This window comes from Eubalaena glacialis, chromosome 1 (assembly GCF_028564815.1).
Source record: "Eubalaena glacialis isolate mEubGla1 chromosome 1, mEubGla1.1.hap2.+ XY, whole genome shotgun sequence".
In the NCBI taxonomy this organism is placed as follows: domain Eukaryota; kingdom Metazoa; phylum Chordata; class Mammalia; order Artiodactyla; family Balaenidae; genus Eubalaena; species Eubalaena glacialis.
Window position 1 is genome coordinate 159686504 of NC_083716.1, and position 11479 is coordinate 159697982.

At 38.4% G+C, this 11479-nt stretch overlaps 1 long non-coding RNA gene across 1 annotated transcript in view; it reads left to right on the plus strand.

Moving 5' to 3' along the window:
- The window catches only part of LOC133097806 (uncharacterized), a 258034-nt gene that overhangs the window by 177573 nt on the left and 68982 nt on the right, over window positions 1–11479 (plus strand). The window lies entirely within an intron of this gene.

Here is an 11479-nt window from a genome sequence, read left to right on the forward strand (position 1 = left end):
TAACTTCAGCCTTGGGAAGTAATAGCTTTTATCAGAAGTAATGGGATTATGGAAACTGAATTAGGAAAAGATATACTGAAGGCCTTGTGACTTGGTGTCCCTCTGAGTTGTATTTCTACTGAGACTCAGACATCTAGTAGCTATGCTATTCTAGAAACCCAGCTCAGCTGGACCCCTAGAAACCTTTCAAAAGCCCCATGCCACCACATCCTGTTCAGGGCAGTGACCTGGAGAAGTTGCTCTCGATTTGGGTAATATGGCCGAAAGGGTGTACACAGTGACTCATATAGAATCCAAAGGTATTTAGTTGATTGAGCCAACACAAATTCTGATTTCCTTGTAGAAATCTGAAGAAAGGTACACCCAACCAATAAATATCTATGCTTCTTTAGAGGTAGTTAATTTCCAAAACAAGAACTCTCGGGGAGATTTCCTGAATTAATGACACATCTCCTTTCAGACTTACATTCAATAGAAGACAGAGCTTCAAACGCTCCTGTCTCTGAAGTGCCTCTAATCAGTATACATTCAATAGCCTAAGTTAGTAATATGTTAATCAAGTCTAAGACACCAGTTTAAATCACACCATAGTAACATATGCAAAGACTAGCACAGAACCAAGAAGTGTTGGTCCTCTTACTTTGCTCCTAGTAAACTCAGAGAGCTGATGTGAGTATTGTTATCAAAATGAGTTAAGTATGTAAATGCATGCCATTGAATATGTCAGTATAAAATTTTAAGGTAGTGTTATTCTGCTGTTTTTTTGTCCCACTGAACTAAAAAAATATAAGTAATCATTTAGCAGATTTACTTGGACTCTCTCATGCAATTAGTTGTCAATTCATCAATATTATTCAGCAAAAATTCATTCAGATTATAATCATTACTAATAATCTAATATCTGTACAAAATGTTCTGAATTATTCATCAGTATTTTATGTATTTGTAACTTTGAAAACTAGAAGCAATTTAGTTGCCCAACAACAGGGGACTGGTTAAAGAAAATTATGGTGCTATTCAATAATTAAATCATGCTAAAAGATAATATTTAATAATATAGGAAAATAATCATGATTTATTTTTAGGTAAGAGAAACAGATTCCAAATTCTAGGTAGAGCATATATCTAAAAAACTACACACACACACACACACACACACACACACACACAGAGATAGATAAGAAATTTTTTTAAAGACTTGTAAGAGATATACAAAAATATTAAAAGTATAGAAATTCTGGATTTAAAAGAATACTCACAGCTGTGCTTTAATATAGTGTGTATATTTTCCACAATGACTATACATTACCTTACATAATAGGAAAAAACAATTATTCAAAAAGAAAATAATCAACATAATGAAAACAGCTAGTCAAACTGGCCATGAGATTGTGTAGGCAAAACACCTGGCTGATTGAATTTTCCAGTTTTCCACCAGTTGTTTTGATTATGTGATCATAGTTTCATTTGTTAGTTTAGAAGCACAGACTTCCAGAAAGTCCAAACAAAGAAGATATAGACAACCAGAGCAGAGGTTGTTAATTTTTCCGTTAGCGCCAACATCTGATTCCCTTGTCTCGTGACTCTCCAGCCCAGGGTGAGTTTCTATCTCTGTGTATCAGTTAACTCTGAGCAGGGCTGCATGCGTGTTTGTGGTAGAGGTGGCCTGGTGGTCTTGTGAGTGGTGAGTGGTCTCAGGCAGATGTCCAAGAAATCCAGATGTTAAGGACGATCACTGATTGTAAAGATACTGGGGTATTTCATATCCTTGTGACAGAGGAGCCACAACAAAACAACAGTGAAAAGCAAGTGGCTACAGGAAGATAGTCATCCGAAGGGTAAGGTCAAATCATTTTTGCATATCATAGAAGATCAAGACTGAGCCACATACCAGGCAGTTTTTCAAATTCCCCTTACTTAACCCCAACTAAAAATCAAAATTTTCTGAGACATCAGCCTAAAACAGAAAATAAATTGTACTTGTCTTTTTGCCACAGATTCAGTTACCATCACTAAATCATGTTTAATTTACTTGTTTTTGGTGGATTGTTTCTGTACTATCCTTTTTCCTTTTGAGAAAGTCAGTGAACATATAGGTGTCCTAGTAGGTGCCGATCTCTTTCTTTTTCATTGTCTGCCTTTTTTATTTTTTTCATTTCACTACCTTATTTTAATTTGAAAGAACCTTTGAATACACATTTTTCTAAGGGCAGTCACAACACTTTCTACCAAGAAATGTTGTAGACATTCAATGCAAGTGAGAAATTCTAGAGACCCTTTCTGAAATACCACATCTTAATAAAATATTGCCATATATTTGTTCATCATATTTGCTTGTCATTTTTTGTTGTCTAAAAAAAAACTTATATAAAGTACATGGCCACAGAGACTGAGCTGATCATCTCCAGGTCTCAACAAAACATGGTCACTTGCCTCTCCACCATTACCTGCTTCTCCTGCAGGCATGGTAGGATAGAGGCAAATAGAGAAATCATGGGTGGACAGAGATAAAACCCTAACATATGGATGCAGGTCTGGCCTTAGGTGCTTGGGATGGAACCATGCTTTTAAAGCAAGATATTAAGTATGACTTAAGGGACTTTCTGATCAAAACAATGCTATTCCATTATCTAAAGAGTCAGCAAGGTGTAGACAAAAAAAAAGTTAAAGGATTTCTTTGTTAAAGCTGGGCTTCAAAACTGTATCTGCTAGCTAATTGTCAACTACCCCTGGGGAAGTCATTTACCTCCAAGAAGCGTGGAGTGGAGACAATGATGTCCTTCTTGCTGTCCTATAACATAGGTAACATGCAGCTACATACCTTGCGCCCTATGCCATCCCTACCCCCAGCGTTCTTGATTTCTCCTGTTAAAGTCCATTTTTCCTTTAATCCATAGCACTTTCCAGCTTGTAATATAGTATATAAAGTATTTATTATATTTTTTATAGTTTCCTCCTACCAGAATATAAGACCCATGAAGACAGTGCTATTGTTAAGTTTGTTCACTGATCTACCACCAGCACCCAGAACGGTGCCTACATTATAATAGGTGCTCATTACATGTTTCTTAAATGCATGAATGAATGCCTTATGTGTACCACATACTCAAAATGAGATATTGTATGAGTCTGTAAATGTAAATCATTATTTTTTATTAGACAGCTAACTTCTGAAACGAATTCTATAATGTGACTTCCTTCATTAAGTTTGCCAGAACATACTCGGGAAAGATTTGTATAATTCTCTTCGAAAAATTCTAGGGATCCTAGTTCTGGTCCTGTATATTTCTGTCTTCCCTGAACTGACATCGAGCTCTGAAGATCAAAGCAAACTTCCTGCTTTAAATTGTGTTACACTCTACACCAGTGTCTCTCTAGGACTGGGTACTTACAAAAAATTTACGAAAGTATTTTCTTTCTTTGAGGCAATCAGGAGATTACTTTTTACGTGTAGTGGGATAATTTGTATTTACTGAGATATTTGAGATATTAATTTATGTTTTGCTTTTATTGTTGTCAAAGAAAACATATGGGATGAATTTTTGGCTTTTTTCTCTATCTTTCTCCTTTTTCCAGTTCTTAAGAAGGAAGCTAGACCTTTGCCCCTCCTTTCTTTCCGGTGTTAGCTCGAAAAGCAATATCTTCTGGTAAACAGTTTTCCCCCTACAAGTTGTGACAGCCTAAGCTTATTATGGAGCATACACCAGACATTGCAGAGGGGTTGGGAGGAGAGGGTTTCCGTTGGGTTGAGGAAAGACTGAGGGGTGGGAATCGCAAATTGTTTAGGGTCTCATTGGGCATTGTGAGGACTTCGGCTCTTACTTGGAGTTAGAAGGGAAGCTATCAGAGGCTTTTGAGCATGAGTGGTGTACCATGACTTTCATTTTAACAGGATTGCTCTGCATCTTTGTTGAGAATAATCTGAAGGAGGCGGGGGTGTAGCAGGGAGAGGAGTTGGAAGCTACATCAATAATCTTGGCAAAAGATAGTGGTGGGTCCAACCAAAATGGAGGCTGTGGGCTTGGGGAGAAGTGGTCAACTCTTGGCAAAACAGGCCTTTAGGTGCTATTTTTTAGGAAGAATTAGGGATGGAAGTGTTTTCACGCATTCAAACCCTCTTTAGCCTGTACCCTTTCAGCATGTATTCCTGGGACTGGTGGGATTTGAGTGTAGTCTGCAGATGTGAACAGAGCAAAGCTAGCTGGCCCACCCAGACATTGAACCCGTGACCCTGATCTCATTAACTTCAGCCCTAATCAATTTAGCTAAATGTGGGCCATGAAACTACAGAGAGCCATGCCCCATCCTCCTGCCCCTTCCATAGAGTCTTATACAGTCTATGTACTGTCTGCCAACCTCATATAAAATCCTTGAAGTTCCTTTGCCTTTGTTGTTGGAACAGTATTAAATGCCTATCAAGTGGATTTAGAAAATAAAGGAAAGTTTACAGAGTGATCTGCCAGTACAAGAGTAAACCCTGTGCACCCTGAACTCACATATCCATTGTCAAAAAGTCAGTACTTTTATATGGCCATTTTGTTAGTCTTTTTTTAATTGAAAATAATGAAAAATTTCTGAATTTGCTCATTTTTCCACATGGGACCGATCCACCTGGGTACACAATGGTGTCTTCTAACAGGCTTACTTGAGGTAAAGAAATACCATATATTACAGCTCAAATGGTAATAAGAGATGGAGATAACCACCTCTTGAATAATAATTTTTAAACCCTTCTTCACCCATGGCACAACATTCCTTCACAGGAGAATAGTCACGTGGGGAACATGCCAATTATAAGGCAACTGGTTTGTTTTTCTAGCAGACTTGCTTCATTAGGAGTCCCCGAATGTGTTACACGGTCAGTTACAAAGTGTGACAATTTATGGTGCATTCTGGGGATTTCAGGAAAGGGAAAGATCTTGCAAATTATTATCTGTGACAGAATTATAATTTTACAAATGATTAATCTCAATCATCCGTCTTTTTCCTCTTGGGTTAAGCAGGAAAATTATATCCTGCAAAATTAGCTGTCAAAATGTGAGCCTGTGGTTTTGGAGCATTCGTACATCAGGAAAACGAAAAGAAGATCTTTATTAATGAGCTGGATTAAATAAATAAAAAGGTTATTGCAGGAGACATGCTGCTCTGTTGCTACAATATGTCTCATGATTTCCCAGTAGTCAGATAATATTTACCAAATTGAATCACAATTCGATATGACTATTACTTGTTTCCAGGGATATCCTATCACCTAAATATGATATTTTTATCTATGTCCCCCTTTTGGACTGGGTACCAGTGAAAATGCATGCACTTTTCCTTTGTTATTTAATTACAATGACTATAGGTAAATATTTTGATCACAGAAGCATTTGGAAAGTATCTCAGAGTGGGAAACACTTCACATATTATCATCACACCAGTGCTGAAGTCAGCTCAGGGAAGAAGAGAGGATTTAAAAAGAGAATTAAAAATCAAGAACCATCTGAACAAATCAAGAAATCTTAAAATCAGCTATTTCACCAGACATTACCTTGCAACTTCAGTACACTTAACTTTATGTCATCATTCTTCTGACATATACCACCCATTTTTTGACTTGTAATTACCTATGTATATGGGTCATCCTCCCCTAAGCTAGGCCGCAAATTCAATTCCTGGAATATAGTAGATATTCAATAAATTAAAAAATAAAAGCTGAAAAAGGAAGGGGATACTGAATAAAGCCGATGATTAGAAATAAGGGTGGCTCATAGGTTGGGCTGTATAGTACCTAATAACATGATTAACACCAAAACAATTCACATCATGATACATCTTGTAAAGAGTCAGGGACTGTAAGTTTTCCAAGCACACAAAATAAAGCGAACAGTGGAGCCATTTGTAAAGGCTAATGATGCTCAGGGCTGCCTTCATATGCAAAGATGTAGCTGCTTGACTCCTGAGAGAGAATCTGATTGGATGTTTTTTTTGATGGGTGGCACATTATGTTCAGAGACCGAGACTGTCTTTGCCAATAATTTATTTAACACAAGTTCATTAAAATGATTTCACAAGCTAATATCATACAGGATAATGACTCTTAATAAGCCAAGAAATAAATAACATACTCTGAACCCATGATAGATTAATTATCCTATTGTTCCAGGGGAGATGATAAAAATGAAGTCCAAATCCAGTTGAGGTGTACCTTTTCTATGAGTTTCAGTTTCCCGGGAGAGAGCGCTTGGCCAACCAAAAGCTGATGTCCAGAGGCAGGGCAAAAATAAAAGTCCCTTGTTGCCAGAGCACATTGCTGGGGGATAGTGGCACTGGTGTTGTGGGCAGGCGAGACTGCTCCAAGGTTTATCACCCCAGCGGACCGTTGCATGGCTTGTGACACTGCCTATAAGGAACAGATGTCCCTTCTCTTCCTGAGACTGCTGCATAATTTAACACCACTGCCCACCAAAGAGTCACCTTAGCCATGACAGGAACAAGTGTTTCAAGATCTTCGGAGAACTCGATCAGCAGAGAGTAGCTTTGTCCTGACTGAAATCTGGGATATTCCTTGCAAACTCACAGTATTTACAGTCCAAATGTCCCCTTGCCATAGTTACTTCTCCACGTGTTCTTATCCATAAGCCCCCAGGAGGGCCCCCCAGCAGCTGAGTTACTAAGTGCCTAACAAGGACAACAAATGAGAGATGCCAGCCGTACACAATTCCATTCTTACGTCAAACCAACTTCTAAAGACAAGTTTTTTTCTTTGTCATAAACAAGTGGATTAAAACAACATCATTTAAGTCATAAACAAGTGGATTTGAAATCAGATCCAATCAATACACAACATCAGCTCAGCTCATCTTTTCACAAAAGGCACCATCTCAGTTTGCTGGCTAAATGCCTTTGGGTCAGGTGTCCCCTCCAGTGCAGTCTGGGACTGGAAGTTGGTAGTCATGTTGGCCAAAGTACCTGTGCCTTAGAATGGTCTTTTTTAGAGAGGCTGTGCATGTGGCAGATTCCTGGTATCTTGTAGAGCATGTCTCAACATCCATCCTGTTTTAAAGTTATTTATATATATTTATATATATATATCTCGTCTTCTCATTTTTTTAACATATTTATTGGAGTATAATTGCTTTATAATGGTGTGTTAGTTTCTGGTTTATAACAAAGTGAATCAGCTATACATATACATATATCCCCATATCTCCTCCCTCTTGCGTCTCCCCCCCACCCTCCCTATCCCACCCCTCTAGGTGGTCACAAAGCATCGAGCTGATCTCCCTGTGCTTTGCGGCTGCTGCCCACTAGCTATCTATTTTACATTTGGTAGTGTATGTATGTCCATGCCACTCTCTCACTTTGTCCCAGCTTACCCTTCCCCCTCCCCGTGTCCTCAAGTCCATTCTCTAAATCTGCGTCTTTATTCCTGTCCTGCCCCTAGGTTCTTCAGAACCATTTTTTTTTTTTTTTTTTTTTTTTAGATTCCATATATATGTGCTAGCATACGGGATTTGTTTTTCTCTTTCTGACTTACTTCACTCTGTATGACAGACTCTAGGTCCATCCACCTCACTACAAATAACTCAATTTCGTTTCTTTTTATGGCTGAGAAATATTCCATTGTATATATGTGCCACATCTTTATCCATTCATCTGTCGATGGACACTTAGGTTGCTTCCATGTCCTGGCTATTGTAAATAGTGCTGCAGTGAACATTGTGGTACATGACTCTTTTTGAATTACGGTTTTCTCAGGGTATATGCCCAGTAGTGGGATTGCTGGGTCGTATGGTAGTTCTATTTTTAGTTTTTTAAGGAACCTCCATACTGTTCTCCATAGTGGCTGCATCAATTTACATTCCCACCAGCAGTGCAAGAGTGTTCCCTTTTCTCCACACCCTCTCCAGCATTTACTGTTTGTAGATTTTTTGATGATGGCCATTCTGACTGGTGTGAGGTGATACCTCATTGTAGTTCTGATTTGCATTTCTCTAATGATTAGTGATGTTGAGCATTCTTTCATGTGTTTGTTAGGAATCTGTATAACTTTTTTGAAGAAATGTCTATTTAGGTCTTCTGCCCATTTTTGGATTGGGTTGTTTGTTTTTTGTCTTCTCATTTTTGAGCTCCTGGGGTGCTGATGCACTTCTATGTGACCAGTAGTATTTAGCAACATACTTGGAATACTTTCTTTGTCCAATGCACGTTTGTTGCATTGATACAATATTTATATTCCTCTCCCTTTCTTTTCTGCCTTTTTACCTTTCTTCCCTTCCTCTCTCTTTCCCTTCTTTCCTCCCTTCCCTTCCTCTGTTCTTTCCATTTTTCTTTCCTTCCACTACATATAAGGACCTACTATATCAGAGACTATGCATAGTAATATCAAAATTCAAAAGATACACTTACTACTGTCAAGATGCTCACACTGTAGTGGGGAAAAGAAATCTGTAGTAGGATGTCATGTTAAAAATAGCATGTTTGTTCTCCTGATATTTTGTTCTTCCTCTATCTCATATGGCTTACTAATTCCTTATTACTTCATTGCTTTGGGGATTTTTCTAGGGCAGGACACAGAAGAAGCAGATGTCAGTGTTTCTTCTTGCCTTTTATAAATGCCTGAACCTGTCAAAGAGATGTTGTATGTGTCCCAGGGGGAAAATTGGGAGAGGGTGTTCCTCTGAGAAAACACTAGAAAGGAAGAAGAAGGTCTCCTACAGCTGGGAGGAAGTGTGTGCTTGGGGTCGGAGGCTCCAAGGAGAAGTGGCGATCTGATCTTGCCCCTTCCTTGGCAGCACGCCAGGGAGGTAGGGGAATCTCAGAGCAGACAGTTCAGTGCAGCAGCCACGTAAGGCTCCCAGCTTCCCCACAGCGTAAGAGTAACAGAGTCCTTCTACCTGCTGCAGTCCTTTGGACTGGGGCCTTAAGCAGGGCGAGAGTAATCAGCGTTCAGAGAACCTGTCTGATAGCTTCTGAGAGATGCCAGATGCTGGAACCTCCACACAGTAATGGGCAAGGAGCATTTTCCACTGGGGAGTGAGATAGAACTCTGCACTGACTGGGTGAGAAGGGGCTTTGGTAAATTTAAAGCAAAGGAAAAAAATGCTATTTATTTCTTATAAGGATAAGTTTGTGAAACCCATTATACATGCAAACATATGGCTATGATATAGTAAACTAATTTCTAATGGCAACAATTATGACATACTCTGTGACCAATGAAGGAGGTGTGATCACATCTAACTTAGGAAAATGTTTGCTTCAAGTGACTGCCAGCATGAACTTACGGAGTGTGTCTCTGACTTTAGGCATAAAACTAAAGCCACAGACTAGAAAAAAATAAACTCTAGGCCTACATGCTATGGGGTGACAGCTTGACGCGTCATCATCATCAAGTCACATCAGCCGGGTGCCAGCTGCCCCTTGAAACTTAAATCAGAAGGCAGTGCTCAGTTCCTCACTGCTCTCCCAAGTAATTTTACTGTTCTGCTAATTCATTTAACCTCTTGCAATCTCATTCAGTTTCCTCTTTTGAGAAATGAAGAAACTTTTTAGAGAAACTTGGGGTATGTTGGACTAGCCTGTAGAAAACTACTTATAATCTATAAAACACCTTGTAAAAGTTACACATTATAAGTAGTTCTATGAGTATAAACAATTTAAAGTTTGTCAGTGTTTGCTCCAACAAAGTATTTCGGTTCTGTTCTAAAATCTCAAACAGGGAAAAGACTATTTATTTTAAGCATCAAAAAGCATTCTTTGTTTAGTGCTACCTTATTTACACATATATTTATCAATAAATATATGAGGCCAGGCCCTTTGTTAGGTGTTGTAGGGAAGCAAAATTTGCTGTACCAAACGTGACTCTTTTGCATGTGAGGAAGAAACGAAAGACTCAGGAAGTTTTTCTTTTCACCTCCCTCTTAACTACCTAGAAGAATTTAGATAGGGGGCTAATCCAGGAAAGAGAACTATCACCAGAAATATCTATAGTATAATATGAACTTGAGGTGGTAGACAGGGAGGAACCTATCAAAGTCTGTTTGCTAAAATTCCTCTCTATGTCCCATTCTTTCTACATGGCCCCGCAAATATTTCTTTACCAAAAATTTGCTCTTTTTTCATCTTGCTGTGAATTGCCTTCCTTCCCTTTGAAGTCCCAGACCCCTGCCCCCTTCTCCTTAGCCCAAAATGACATGTATACCTCACTTTGCCTGACTGTCTTTGGAACCTCCCATGTTGATGCAGATTCCCCATATGTATGTAATTAAATTTGTTTTCTTTTTTTTTCATCCTGTTAATCTGTCTCATGTCAGTTTAATTAGTAGGCCATCCAGAAGAACCTAGAAGGGTAGAGGAAAATACTTTTCTTTGCCAACAGTGTTTTGTGTACAGTGGTGAATATTAGACAAGATGCTTGCCCAAAAGAGATTAAGGTCTAGTAGGAGAGGCTGGTGTTACACAAGTTTGCCAAATTGTGGGAAATGCCACCAAGATCAAGAACAGAGTGTTTTAAGAGAAAGTAAGAGGAGTGAACTATACAAGAGTGAGCCTAGGAAACACTTTATGAGAAAGTGAGGGATGAGTCCTGAATGATGAATAGGAGCCAGGCAATGAGAGAGAGACAGATAGATCGAGGGTGGGTGGGGGAGCTTTCCTGGTAAAGGCATAACATGGGAAAACGTCACTGAGGCAAGAACGTTCTTGGTGCCCTAAAATAACAGAGAAATAGTGCACACATTGGTTTTTTTGTTGTTGCTTTTTGGGGGTTTTTTGGTGCACACATTGTTCTTAAATGCCTCTTTTATTGAGTCATTTTTATGAACATTAACATTTTAAGAAACTTCCTGGTGGTATTCAAAACATGGCTGCATTGAAGTTTTCAAAAATAGCAAGGGACATGCAAAATAAAGGGGAAGGGAGGTACATATTCTATATGGATTAATTCTAAAATTTTGTATATGCAGTACATATGAAACTTAATATTACATTATAGTTTGCATGGAAATTAAGCTGATTTTAGTAACTTTTATCTCCCTCTGGTAACATTTAATGTAATTTTTACTGCCGATAAACATACAACTGTCTATATTTCTTTTTCTCTCTCATAAAAAACAAAGCATTGATATTGTTTACAAGACCTATTTTCCACAGTTCATTAGCTCACTATGCTTAATAATTCACATGTTGGACTGTAACTTATAACTTAGTGTCTCCATTGTCCCAATGAATGAAATGTCATTGATTCTCACTACATTACAATGAATGATAGTAAAATCAAAATTTACATTATGTACTGTTTGTGATTCAGAATTATTTCTGATCTAATTAGACAGACGTCATCTCCAAAGCAATATAGACTCAAACACAAACTTGTTATCAGTTGACACAAAGCCTTTTTCCAAAGTGATTAGATGCAGCCAAGCAGAATCAGCTCTCCCGTGCATAAAGTTATCATACTTTTTATTACCTTCATTAATGTTTCTAACCATCA